The sequence below is a fragment of the Rhinolophus hipposideros genome (genome assembly GCF_964194185.1).
Source record: "Rhinolophus hipposideros genome assembly, chromosome: X".
NCBI classification, from domain to species: Eukaryota; Metazoa; Chordata; class Mammalia; order Chiroptera; family Rhinolophidae; genus Rhinolophus; species Rhinolophus hipposideros.
In genome coordinates, this window is record NC_138046.1 from 101,001,402 (window position 1) to 101,013,641 (window position 12,240).

The window sequence follows — 12,240 nt, forward strand, 5'->3', positions numbered from 1 at the left end:
GGTTTAATATGCCACATTTTGCCATGTATAATGCACACAGTTTTGCCCAAATTTGTGAGGGCAAAATAAGGATGTGCATTATACATGGATAGTACTAATTCTGTATCTATATAAATGTTTTTAATTCTTTTATTTATGCTTCTGAGTTAAAAGTGTAACTCTAGAAATCAAAAACGACATCTGCATGCAAAATAATGCCCAGGAATATGATAATCAGTTTTGTTGAACTTACGAGAAATTTGCAACGACAAAGAGTTCTTGGCCTTCTATGATGTGTAAATATCGTAAATTTGTTACTGGTACATAAAATTTTTTGTATCTTGTATCTGTTTTTTGTGTTTTGTAATTATTTGTTACATAAAATGTCTTGTACCATAATATGTTAAAAAGTAAATGCTAAAATTCTTTTATAATACAAAAACAAGTACCTAAATGTAAACAAATAATAACTTGAATTAAAAAATTAAAATGAAAGATTTTTTTCCATGAAAGTTTGGGCCAAAAATGTGGGTGTGCATTATACATGGAAGCATATTATACATGGCAAAATGCGGTAGGTGTTTACCCAATGCTAAAGTAAATATAGGTTTACAGAAGACTTGTATAGGAAAGCACATTGCAGTTTTATTCCTAATTATAGAAAACTTTATAAACAACCCAATTTTCCATCAACAGGAGAATGAAAAAACCAAGTTGTAATATATTGATATGAGAAAATAAGATTCAGAAAAAAAAAAGGAACAAATACTCATTCCTTCCACGATAGGAATGAATCTCACAGACATGCTGAATGAAAGAAACCAGTTATAAAATAGTCCATACTATTTACCATTTGTGTGAAATTCTATTACAAATATAATCTATGTTGAAAGTAGTCCTCAAATTTGTTGCATTTTTAGGATGGGAAATTGACTGGGAAATAACATGAGGGAATATTCTAGGGGTGATGAGAATATGCTATATTTTAATACATTTATGGGTGATGCAGTTACATGCATTTGTCAAAACTCACTAAATTATACAATGAAGATTTGTACATTTCACCATATTTAAAAATAAATATTGAACTGTAATTTGTAAGGTTACTTTCAGCAGTGGCATGAGCTTAACAATTCTGAAATTACTTTTTGTTTATTCTAGACATGTAAATATATTGAAGATAATGGCATACAGGTTTACTATTGGAGAATGGGGTTGCAGATATGAAAAAAGGAAGACTAGAATGTACTTTGTAGTATTGGACTGGAATTGGGAGTATTGATATAAACTTAAATTATTTGCTAAGAGAGCCGAGGAGCAATGAAATACTAATAGCGATGAACATATGTCGCAACTTGACCTTGGTTTTTGAATACCATTTTTCACTAAAAGGAACCAGAGCTCCTAATGGAAATTGCTAATTCTTCCAGGGCTGGGGTAGAGAAAATCCAAGATGAACCTGGAATATCCTTTTGCACCAGAAACTAATAAATATTCAAATGCATATGGATATATCAAAAGAATACAGAAGCCTAACCTGGGAACATGTAAATATCAAAATAAATAAAAGTGTTTAAGAGTTATAATTGATTAAATAAAACGAAAATTCATCAGTTTATGCTGTTGCATAAATAATCAAATTGAGTAGGATTTACAATCGTATGCATTACTTTATTTGTTCCTTTTATAATCGTGTTGCATGTTAGGCATAATTATTCTTGTTATACGTACATGAAAAATACAGACTGATATATTCTATGTAAATTGTTTAATAATATATATCTAATACTAGCCAATCCAGTATTTATGTGCTCTCTCTTACTCTGAAATCCATTTTGTCCTATTCTGCACCATCCTTTCTCTCTAACTAAGCTAACTCATTGTTTCATTGAATTCACTTGATTTGAAAGGACTTTGATTTGATGAAAATCTGAATTTAAACAAACGTTTTTTAAAAAATAAATGAGAAAAAATGTGAAACACTCAACTTTTCCATCTGAAGAAAATATGAAAAATATAAAAGTCCTCCATACCTTGGAAATCATTCAATTGCAAAAAAAAAAAAAAAATCTGAGCACTTTGGAAGATTTTAATTTTTTGGTATGAGATCCTAGTTATTAACATATCCAGAGTAGTCAAAATCACATACCCCCTCATACACACACATATGCACACATATCTCACATATACATGCTTTAACCTCTTGTCTTTTAATGAAATAATCATAGAAATCACTCTTTTTTTTTTTTTAAAGATTTTATTGGGGAAAAGGGACAGCACTTTATTGGGGAACAGTGTGTACTTCCAGGACTTTTTTCCAAGTCAAATTGTAGTCCTTTCAATTTTAGTTGTGGAGGGCGCAGCTCAGCTCCAGGTCCAGTTGCCTTTTCTATTGCAGGGGGCGCAGCCCACCATCCCTTACGGGAGTCGAACCAGCAATCTTCTGGTTGAGAGCCTTCGTTCCAACCAACTGAGCCATCCAGGAGGCAGCTCAGCTCAAGGTGCCCGGTTCAATCTTAATTGCAGGGAGTGGAGCCCACCATCCCTAGCGCAACTCAAGGAGTTGAACTGGCAATCTTGTGGTTGAGAGCCCACTGGCCCATGTGGGAATCGAACCGACAGCCTTTGAGTTAGGAGCATGGAGCTCTAACCACCTGAGCTACGGGACTGGCCGAAATCACTCATTTGAAACACAGATAGGATTAAGTCTTTTTCTTTCAGAGAATCTTTGTGTTTTTAGGTGGTTTCTTCATTGGGGTGTACATAAGTGAAAACTGGCTACCCTAAGTTGTCACACAGTATTATGTTAGTTTCAAGTGTACAGCATAGTGATTAGACATTTATATATCTTATGATGTGATCATCCTAATAAGTCTAGTACTCATCTGACACCATGCATAGTTCTTACAGTAGTGTTGACTGTATTCCCTGTGCTGTACTTTACATTCCTGTGACTATTTTTATAATTGGCAATTTGTACTTTTTGATCCTTTTCACCTTTTACATATTTTAAATGTTGACCCAGCCAATTTGATTAATCAGTGATCTTAATGGATCTGTTTAAAATTGCTAAAACAATATAATTTGTCGTAAATTCAGATTCTAAGAGAGATAACAACATAGTCTGCAGAACTTTCAATATGTTTAGAGGTCCAATGAAAACATTTTCATATATATGAAATAAATATTTTTGGTGCTACAACAAAACCTCAAGCTTTGAGTTACATTTAAATAAAATGAACATAGACCAATTGTAAGGTACATCATTTTGTTAGTAAGTCCCTTTTTAGGTTAAATACAGGTGATAAAATGTTTGGTATTTCTACTGTCTTATTGGTATAACATATACAAAATTTCTTTTGCATTATAGATTTGTTGTTTACCTATTTTAAGAACTAGTCATATTTGTGATTCCCCCAATCTAATAGACACCTGCAAAAAGTTGTTTTTTTTAACAGCCATCTTTATTTTTAAACAATGCAAACATTCACCAAGGAAGAGGAATTTTTTTAAAAGAAAAAAAACCTGAACTTGTATACACAGAACCTGTAGATAATCACCATTAAATATTTTGTGTAGATAATTAGGAAGAAGATGAGAATATAAATACTTTACCTATAAAATTGGCCCATACCATTTCGTACATATTATGGAAACTCAACACAGCTCTAATCGGCTATCTCCTGAATTCTTAATTTGGACAATTTAATCCCAATTTAACAAATGTTTTACATTAAAAAACCTGTCATTTTCCTTCCTTATACTTTTATCAGCTACGTACGACTAATCTTTCTAGTCAGAATCCTTAAAGTTTTTCACTAATTGAAAATTAGAAAACATGCAGAGTGTGCCCCAAAAATGTATGCATTCTGAACTTCTGCTGTTTTCAACATCAGAAATATATTTTATGAATTCAATTTAGTAAATATAAGCAAATGTTTGTTGCTAAGTTTTGAGCTATTCAGAAATTCTTTAATTTCTAGGTTTAAAAAGTCCTTTACGTTTGATTTTTTTAACAGTGGGTATTGTGTTTGACTGAACACTTAATATTACCAATATTGAGTTCAAGGAAACAACCTTGTGTATATGTATGTATGTGCGGTGTGTGGCGTGATATGTGTGTGTGTGTGTGTGTGTGTGTGTGATTTGTGTGTATACCTGAGTGTTCTCCAATCAGATCAAAGCAATGCAAAAAAAAATAGAGTGAATCTCTTTCTTTTCTAGAAACTTGTTCGTTTCTAAATTTTAAGTGACGGTTAGGTCTGTGATGCCTCAATACATTAAACCACTCCTGAAACACTCTAGAATTTCAATATTCCTAAGATTTAAAATGAAATACTTTACATTAGTGTTTCAAGCTCTTGATAGAGTCTTTATAGGTGCCGATCAGGCAGTGATCTCTAAAATGAAGAAAATAAACAGGACCAAAGTACTGTCAAAGAACTCTGTTCAGGAAGTAGAACCATCTGGTTGAACATGTGTAAGTCAGGGCCCTTCCTTAGATGTGTTTCCTCCTCCTACCAGGCAAAACGTTTCCTTGTCAGCTAGGACCCAACTAGAAATAATTAGTAGAAGAAGAAAAAAACATATATGTTTTTCTTAAAAATATGTGCTGTTTACTGTATCATTTTATTGCAACACAGTAGTACACTATTTAGATATCTAAATACAATTTTGAAAAAAGTCACAAAACAAGTATGTACTGATGCCCCTTCCAATTACTAATATGCTGAAAGCCTTCACTTGAAGCACCTGCATCTGTCTTTTCTCTTTTTGGTCTGAAGGATTTGTGCAGGATTATGGAATTTGCTCCGTTGCAAGATGATCATGTCAGGTGTTTAAGCCCAAGCACCTCTCCTCATACAACTCTCAATCAATGAGGGATGGGAATCAATGAATAAATGCCCCGATCCCTAATCCACCTCAGTTTACCCAGCCACCCCAGATATCAGTGAGGCAATTTCAAAGCATGTTCTACATGGTACCTCAGGGGGCCGCTTTTAGATTAAGCTCCAGTTGTCGGCAGCAAAAACATACTCATTACTGCAAACTTTTTTGACATTTTCTCAGTTTTTGCTATATCTTCCTCATTCATTTTGATTCCTTACATCACCTCCCAAATAAATTACCTTTCTTTGTTTCAGCCTTTGCCTTTGAAAGAACCCAAACTAACAAAATGCTTACCTAATTTAGTTAGAAACACAAGTTAATAATACCTATTATGCTTTCATGGTAAAAGAGAAGGATGTAAAATCTTATTTGTAGTGAAACTTCAATCATCATTACCAACACTTTGACTCCTATACATGCCCTTTTCTCTTTGACTTGCTGTTCAGGAGGGTTCCATTGCTTATTGGTGAAGTTTAATCCAATGCTTCCCAACCTCTATGATGTACTCTTGTGTAGTAATGCTGGACTCATGTTAAAAACATTAAACATTTCCATCTCTTAAAGGGAAGTCTTTGTAGCAAGTTTTCCAAAAGATTAATAGTTTGCAGCCCTGAGAGATTTGTGTAACTAATACTAAAAGAGTTTGCACTGATAAAGAGAACAGTAAAGGTCTACTAGGGGATGTACACTAGAAGTCTCTAAATGGCATTTGTAACCACACAGCTGAGCCTGGGTTTACCCTGTTTCCCCAAAAATAAGACCTAGCCGGACAATCAGCTCTAATGCGACTTTTGGAGCAAAAATTAAAATAAGAACCAGTCTTATTTTATTATAATATAAGACCGGGTCTTATATAGTATAATATTAGACCGGGTGTTATATTAATTTTTGCTCCAAAAGATGCATTACAGCTGATTATCTAGCTAGGTCTTATTTTTGGGGAAACAAGGTATATTTCTTGTTAAACTTGGCAAGAGTGGAAGTGAAATCAGGGACATGTTAGTCCAAGTTTATGGGGATAATGCCATGAAGAAAATGGCAGTGTACAAATGGATTAAATGTTTTTCTGAGGGGAGAGAACGTGTCACTGATGAAGAGAGGTCAGGGCAGCCAGTAATGAGCAGAACTGATGAAAACATTGCAAAAAATCATCAAATTGTGCATCAAAATCACTGGCTGACTCATATGACCCAGCAATCCCTCTCCTGGGTATCTACCCAAAGAATCTGAAATCATTTATACATAAAGACACGTGTGCTCCAATGTTCATTGCAGCTTTGTTTATGGTGGCCAAGACATGGAAACAACCAAAATGTCCTTTGATAGATGAATGGATAAAGAAGTTGTGGTATATATACACCATGGAATACTATTCGGTGTTAAGGAAAGATGATATAGGAGCATTTGTGACAACATGGATGGATCTTGAGAATATAATGCTAAGCGAAATAAGTCAGACAGAAAAAGCAGAGAACCCTATGATTTCACTGATATGTGGTATATAAACCAAAAACAAGACAAACAAATGAGAAACAAGAACTCATAGACACAGACAATAGTTTAGTGGTTACCAGAGGGCAAGGGGGGTGGGGGGAGGGAGATGAGGGTAAGGGGGATCAAATATATGGTGATGGAAGGAGAACTGACTCTGGGTGGTGAACACACAATGGGATTTATTGATGGTGTTATACGGAATTGTACACCTGAAATTATGTAATTTCATTAACAATTGTCACCCCAATAAATAAATTTAAAAAAAATCACTGGCTGACTGTGAGAAGCATAGCAGACCAAGTAAACATCGATACAGAAACAGGAAAATCCTAACTCAAAATTTTGGCATGAGAAAGACGTGTGTAAAAATGGTCCTAAAGGACCTCTTGCATCAGGACAATGCGCCAGCTCACAGGACACTGTCTGTGAGGGAGTTTTTAGCCAGTAAACAAATAACTGTATTGGAACACGCTCCCTGATCTGGCCCCCAGTGACTTCTTTCTTTACCCAAACATTAAGGAAATATTGAAAGGAAGACATTTTGATGACATTCAGGACATCGAGGGTAATATGAGGAGAGCTCTGATGGCCATTCCAGAAAAAGAGTTCCAAAATTGCTCTGAAGGGTGGACTAGGCACTGGCGTTGGTGCACAGCTTCCCAAGGGGAGTACTTCGAGGGTGACCATAGTGATATTCAGCAATGAGGTATGTAGCACTTTTTCTAGGATGAGTTGACGAACATAATCGTCAGACCTCTTACATCTTTCAGATCTTGCCTGTCAGATATTATAACACTTTGAATGTTTGGCTGTTCTATCAAACACTTAAGACTGTTACCTAAGACTGAAGTGATGCTGTACAAACATTGTTAGTGTGAAATCTCTTTGTATTGAATGTTATTCTGTGCATTTCATACATTCCAATCAATTATTTCTGGCCCATTCACAGTTTTAAAGTCTCTTAGATTAACCATGCTGGTAATCAGTCACACCAAGAAACTTTTATCAAAATGCGAGGCTCTGTACTACAGGATTCCTATAACATGTTTCACATTAACATGTTTGCTGCACTTCTCTGAAGGAAATGCAGGCATATTCTGCAGAATATGTCCTTCCAATAACATCTTGCCGGTAGACTAACTTTGTTTTTTAGTACTCCAAATTGACAGAATGTATTTTCATATTCTACAATATTTCTAACCAGTGTTTGCATGTGATTTTCTTCTACAACTAAATGCATTTGAAAAAATGTTAATAAAATTTTGAATTATGGTCCTGTTTTTTTAAAATAATGTTTATTGGGGTGACAATTGTTAGTAAAGTTACATAGCTTTCAGGTGTACAATTCTGTAATACATCATCTATAAGTCCCATTGTGTGTTCACCACCCAGAGTCAGTTCTCCTTCCATCACCATGTATTTGATCCTGTTTACCCTCATCTACGACCCCCTTGCCCTCTGGTAACCACTAAACTATTGTCTGTGTCTATGAATTTTTCTTACTTCATTTGTTTGTCTTGTTTCTTTGTTGTTTTCAGTTTTATATAGCATATATCAGTGAAATCATATGGTTCTTGACATTTTCCATCTGATTTATTTTGCTTAGCATAATAATCTCAAGATCCATCCATGTTGTCATAAATGGCACTATTTCATCTTTTCTTATGGCAGAATAGTATTCCATTGTGTGTGTATGTATATATATATTAAGAACACTCCTCTTAATCTTTGACATACCAGAACAGAGACTAAAATAATAAAATATAGAAATATAGATATTTAAAATAAATAAATACTGTGATATATATATATCACAACTTCTTTATCCAATCATCTATTGAAGGACACTTTGGTTGTTTCCATGTCTCGGCCACCGTAAATAAAGCTGCAATGAACATCGGAGCACATATATCTTTGCAGATAAATGTTTTCAGATTTTTTGGGTAGATACCCAAGACAGGGATTGCTGTGTCATATGATAATTCTATTTTTAATTTTTTGAGGAACCTCCACGCTGCCTTCCATAGCGGCTGCACCAGTCTGCATTCCCACCAACAGTGTATGAGGGTTCCGTTTTCTCCACAGCCTCTCCAACACTTGTTACTATTTGTCTTGTTGATGATAACCATTCTGACTGGGGTGAGGTGATATCTCATTGTGGTTTTTATTTGCATTTCTCTGATGATTAGTGATGTTGTGCATCTTTTCATGTCTATTGACCCAATTCAATTGGTACAACATCAGAATCATGGGGAAATATTTTGAAATGCATATTAAGTGTCAACAAGGGCAGGGGTCTCTCTATTTGTTTGACATCCCTAGATCACCAGTCCCTAGCTTAAAGTATGTGTCCAGAAATGTTTTCAAATTAATTAATTAATTAATATAAAATTGATTCTTGAAAATTGATTTAAAAACCTGCTATGTCCTACTCACCCTGAAAAAGTTGATTCTTTCAATATTGCTTGTAAATTAGGTTGATAATTTTCACATTTAATTTAAATTTTCTCTTTGTTCTAAGATGGCATGGCCCATATTACTGCTGAGTTATAGCTCTTCAACTGACACAGTGTCCATTAATAGCATTATATTCAAAACAAAGTTTTGAGGGAAGAGTCCAGCAAGGGCACTGAAAAATTTATGAATGTGGTTGTCTGCTATCAAGTACTTTATTCAGTACCATCACGTAGCACCTAGAAGTCTTTCTTTCTTTCTTTTTTTTTGTCTCTGGAGCACTTAGAATTTTCTCAGCAATCTTTAGGAATCCCGGTATTCTGTTTGATGAACACTCCTCTTAATCTTTGACATACCAGAACAGAGACTAAAATAATAAAATATAGAAATATAGATATTTAAAATAAACACTATGTAACTTGAAAATGTGTTTTAAATTTTATTATTTAGTTCCATGTTTGAAGTATGTTGCAATGTGAATGGGCTATAAGTATTTATCCACAACATGCCCTAAAACCCGACAAAAAAATCAGCATTATGTTCCATGGTTCATTTTGTAGAAAATTATTGGACCATCTCACTTTGTCCTTGTCTTGCCTTTTACCCCCATTTTGATATCTAAATCTCTGTGGGGACAAAACCCCAAAAAACAGTTTCCAGGCTCTCGGCCTCACATAGAAAGGTGCTGGCTCGGGTAGTAAATGGCCATCAACTGTGATCAGATGCCAGCAGCTGTGGCTAGTTGGCCGTCAGCTGTAACCCGTAGGCCATTGGCCACTAATATAACTGCTGTGGCTACGCTAGCAGAGAAGGAATGGAATGGGGGCTAGCAAGAAGATGGTGGCTGGCAAGCGCGGACTGCTGTTAGGCAGATTATGTAGATCCTGCTTCCTGTGTCTCCAGCCCAGCCGCCAGCGAGAATATATTGGTTTGACTCCCCTACTTATGGCTCCATGGGTGTTCCTTTTTGGCCTTACCGTGTCCTGCGTTCTTGGGCGGGGAGCGGGAGCGGAGACCCTGCACGACAAATGGCGCAGCGAGCAGGGTCCCCCGCGTGACAATCTCCCCCAATATAATCATCATAATTTGATTGCTGCTACTTGCTTGTTGTTAGCCCCTTTGGCTGATAACTGGTTCAGCTTTTCTTGTTTTCATTCTCAATGCTCTCTTGCATATTGTGGGGACAGAGTCCCACAGAGCAGTTTTCAGGCTCTCGGCCTCATGTGGAAAGTGCTGACTCAGTTATTAGATGGCCATCAGCTGTAATCAGATGGCCATCCACTGTGGCTGGGTTGCTATCAGCTGTTACCAGTTAGCCATTAGCCACTAATATAACTGCTGTGGCAACACCGGCAAAAGGGTTGGTTGGTTGGCTGGCAGGCAGGCAGAGAAGCGGATGGCAGACTGGGCATCATGTGACTCCTGCTTCCTGTGTCTCCAACCCAGCCGCCAGCAAGAAATAGTGGTATGAACCCCCTATCCATGGCTCCGTTGGTGTTCCTTTTTGGCCTTACCACATCCTGCGTTCTTGTGCGGAGAGCGGGAGCTGAGTCCCTGCATGACACACATAGTGCCTGGATTTTCCTTCTTCCAGCCATTGATCCTAGAAACTGTTACACTAAGAGAAGCCTGAGTCCCAGGGGAAAGTAAAATATCTGTCTGTCTGTCTCTCTCTCTCTCCCCCACCCCCCCCACACACGTTATTATCTCAACGGTTTAACTACAAAATACTTTTTCCCAACAAAATATTAGGCATAATTCTGATTCCTAAAAAATACACAGTTAACTCAAAACAGTAATCTCTGTCAGTTTAGGTCCTCCCAGAAGCAGACACCAAGATAGAAAAGGAAATGCAAGGGATTTATTGGGGGAAATGCCTGTGAAGGAGAAAGTGGCGAGGAAGCAAGATTTGGAAGGGCAAATCATGGAGCATGAATCAGATCTGATACTAATGAAGGGAGAGAGGAGAGGAAGGAAGACTAGATAAGAAGAGCCCCAGACTGAATCGCAGATCTTCGTATTGCCCACTAAAGGAGTCATATATTGGGCAGGAATGGACATTTTCTAGTACACTTGCTGTGCTCAGTCATTAGCTAGAAGCAGTTCTGGGTAGATCTTGCCCTCAGTTTAAATATTGTGGTGAATCCCAAAAATGTGGTACATGGGGACTATCAACTAACTTTACTCCTTGCAGCTGCCACATATTTTAATATTGAACCATGTATTTATCAAATATTTTGGTAGCATCTAAAACATGTGGTTCTAGGCCCTAGGGAAACAGCAGCGAAAAAAACAAAACAGACTAATATATTGAATTACATAGGATCCTGATGTCTGGGCAGCTACTCCTGGCTGGCTCGCCAAAATGAATTAGGATCCTGATATATTTTCCCGGAAACATGATCCCACCGTTACCAAAGAATGGAAATGTGGATCCAGAGAGGCCAGGTGTGGGGACAGAGCCAGGAGTGCAGTTTCCAGGCTCTAGGCCTCACGTCGAAAGGTGCTGGCTCAGGTGTAAATGGCCATCAACTGTGATTGGATGGCCATCAACTGTGGCTAGTTGGCCGTCAGCTATAACCAGTGAGACATTGGCCACTAATATAACTGCCGTGGCTATGCTAGCAGCGAATGGTGGCTAACAAAATGATGGTGGTTGAGCTTGCAAGAGCGGATTGCAGTTAGCACGGCGGATTGCAACTAGCAAGTCGGGTTGGCTGGCAGGCAGAAAAGCAGACAGCAGGTTGTAGGTCGTATGGCTCCAGCCTCCAGTTAGACTATAGTGGTATGACTCCCCTGCCTATGATTCCGTGGGTGTTCCTTTTTGCCTCACCGTGTCCTGCGTTCTTATGTGGGGAGCGGGACAGGAGGCCCTGCAGGCCACCCCGCATGACACCAGGTGTCATGCAAGGAGTCACGCAGGGTCTCTGCTCCCTCTCCCCACATAAGAACGCAGGACAGGGTGAGGCCAAAAAGGAACACCCACGGAGCCATAGGTAGGGGAGTCATATCACTATATTCTCGTTGGCGGCATCCGCCTCTCTGCAATCCGCTCTTGCTAGCCCCCATTTTCTGCTAGCGTAGCCACAGCCGTTATATTAGTGGCCAATGGCTCACTGGTTACAGCTGACGGCCAACTAGCCACAGCTGATGGCCATCCAGTCACAGCTGATGGCCATTTTCTACCTGAGTGAGCACCTTTCCACAGGAGGCCAAGAGCCTGGAAACTGCACTCCTGGCTCTGTCCGCACACCAGGTTTAAGCAGAAGCAGTTGTATGGCAAAAGCGTAAGACAAAGAACGCAAGAGGAAAGCTCTCCGCAGGTCAGCAGAGAGGGGGGATTTGAACAAAATGCCCCCCAGGACCATCAGGTTGGGCAAAAGAAAGGTAAGATAGAAGTGTAAGGTGTAATGTAGAAAAGTG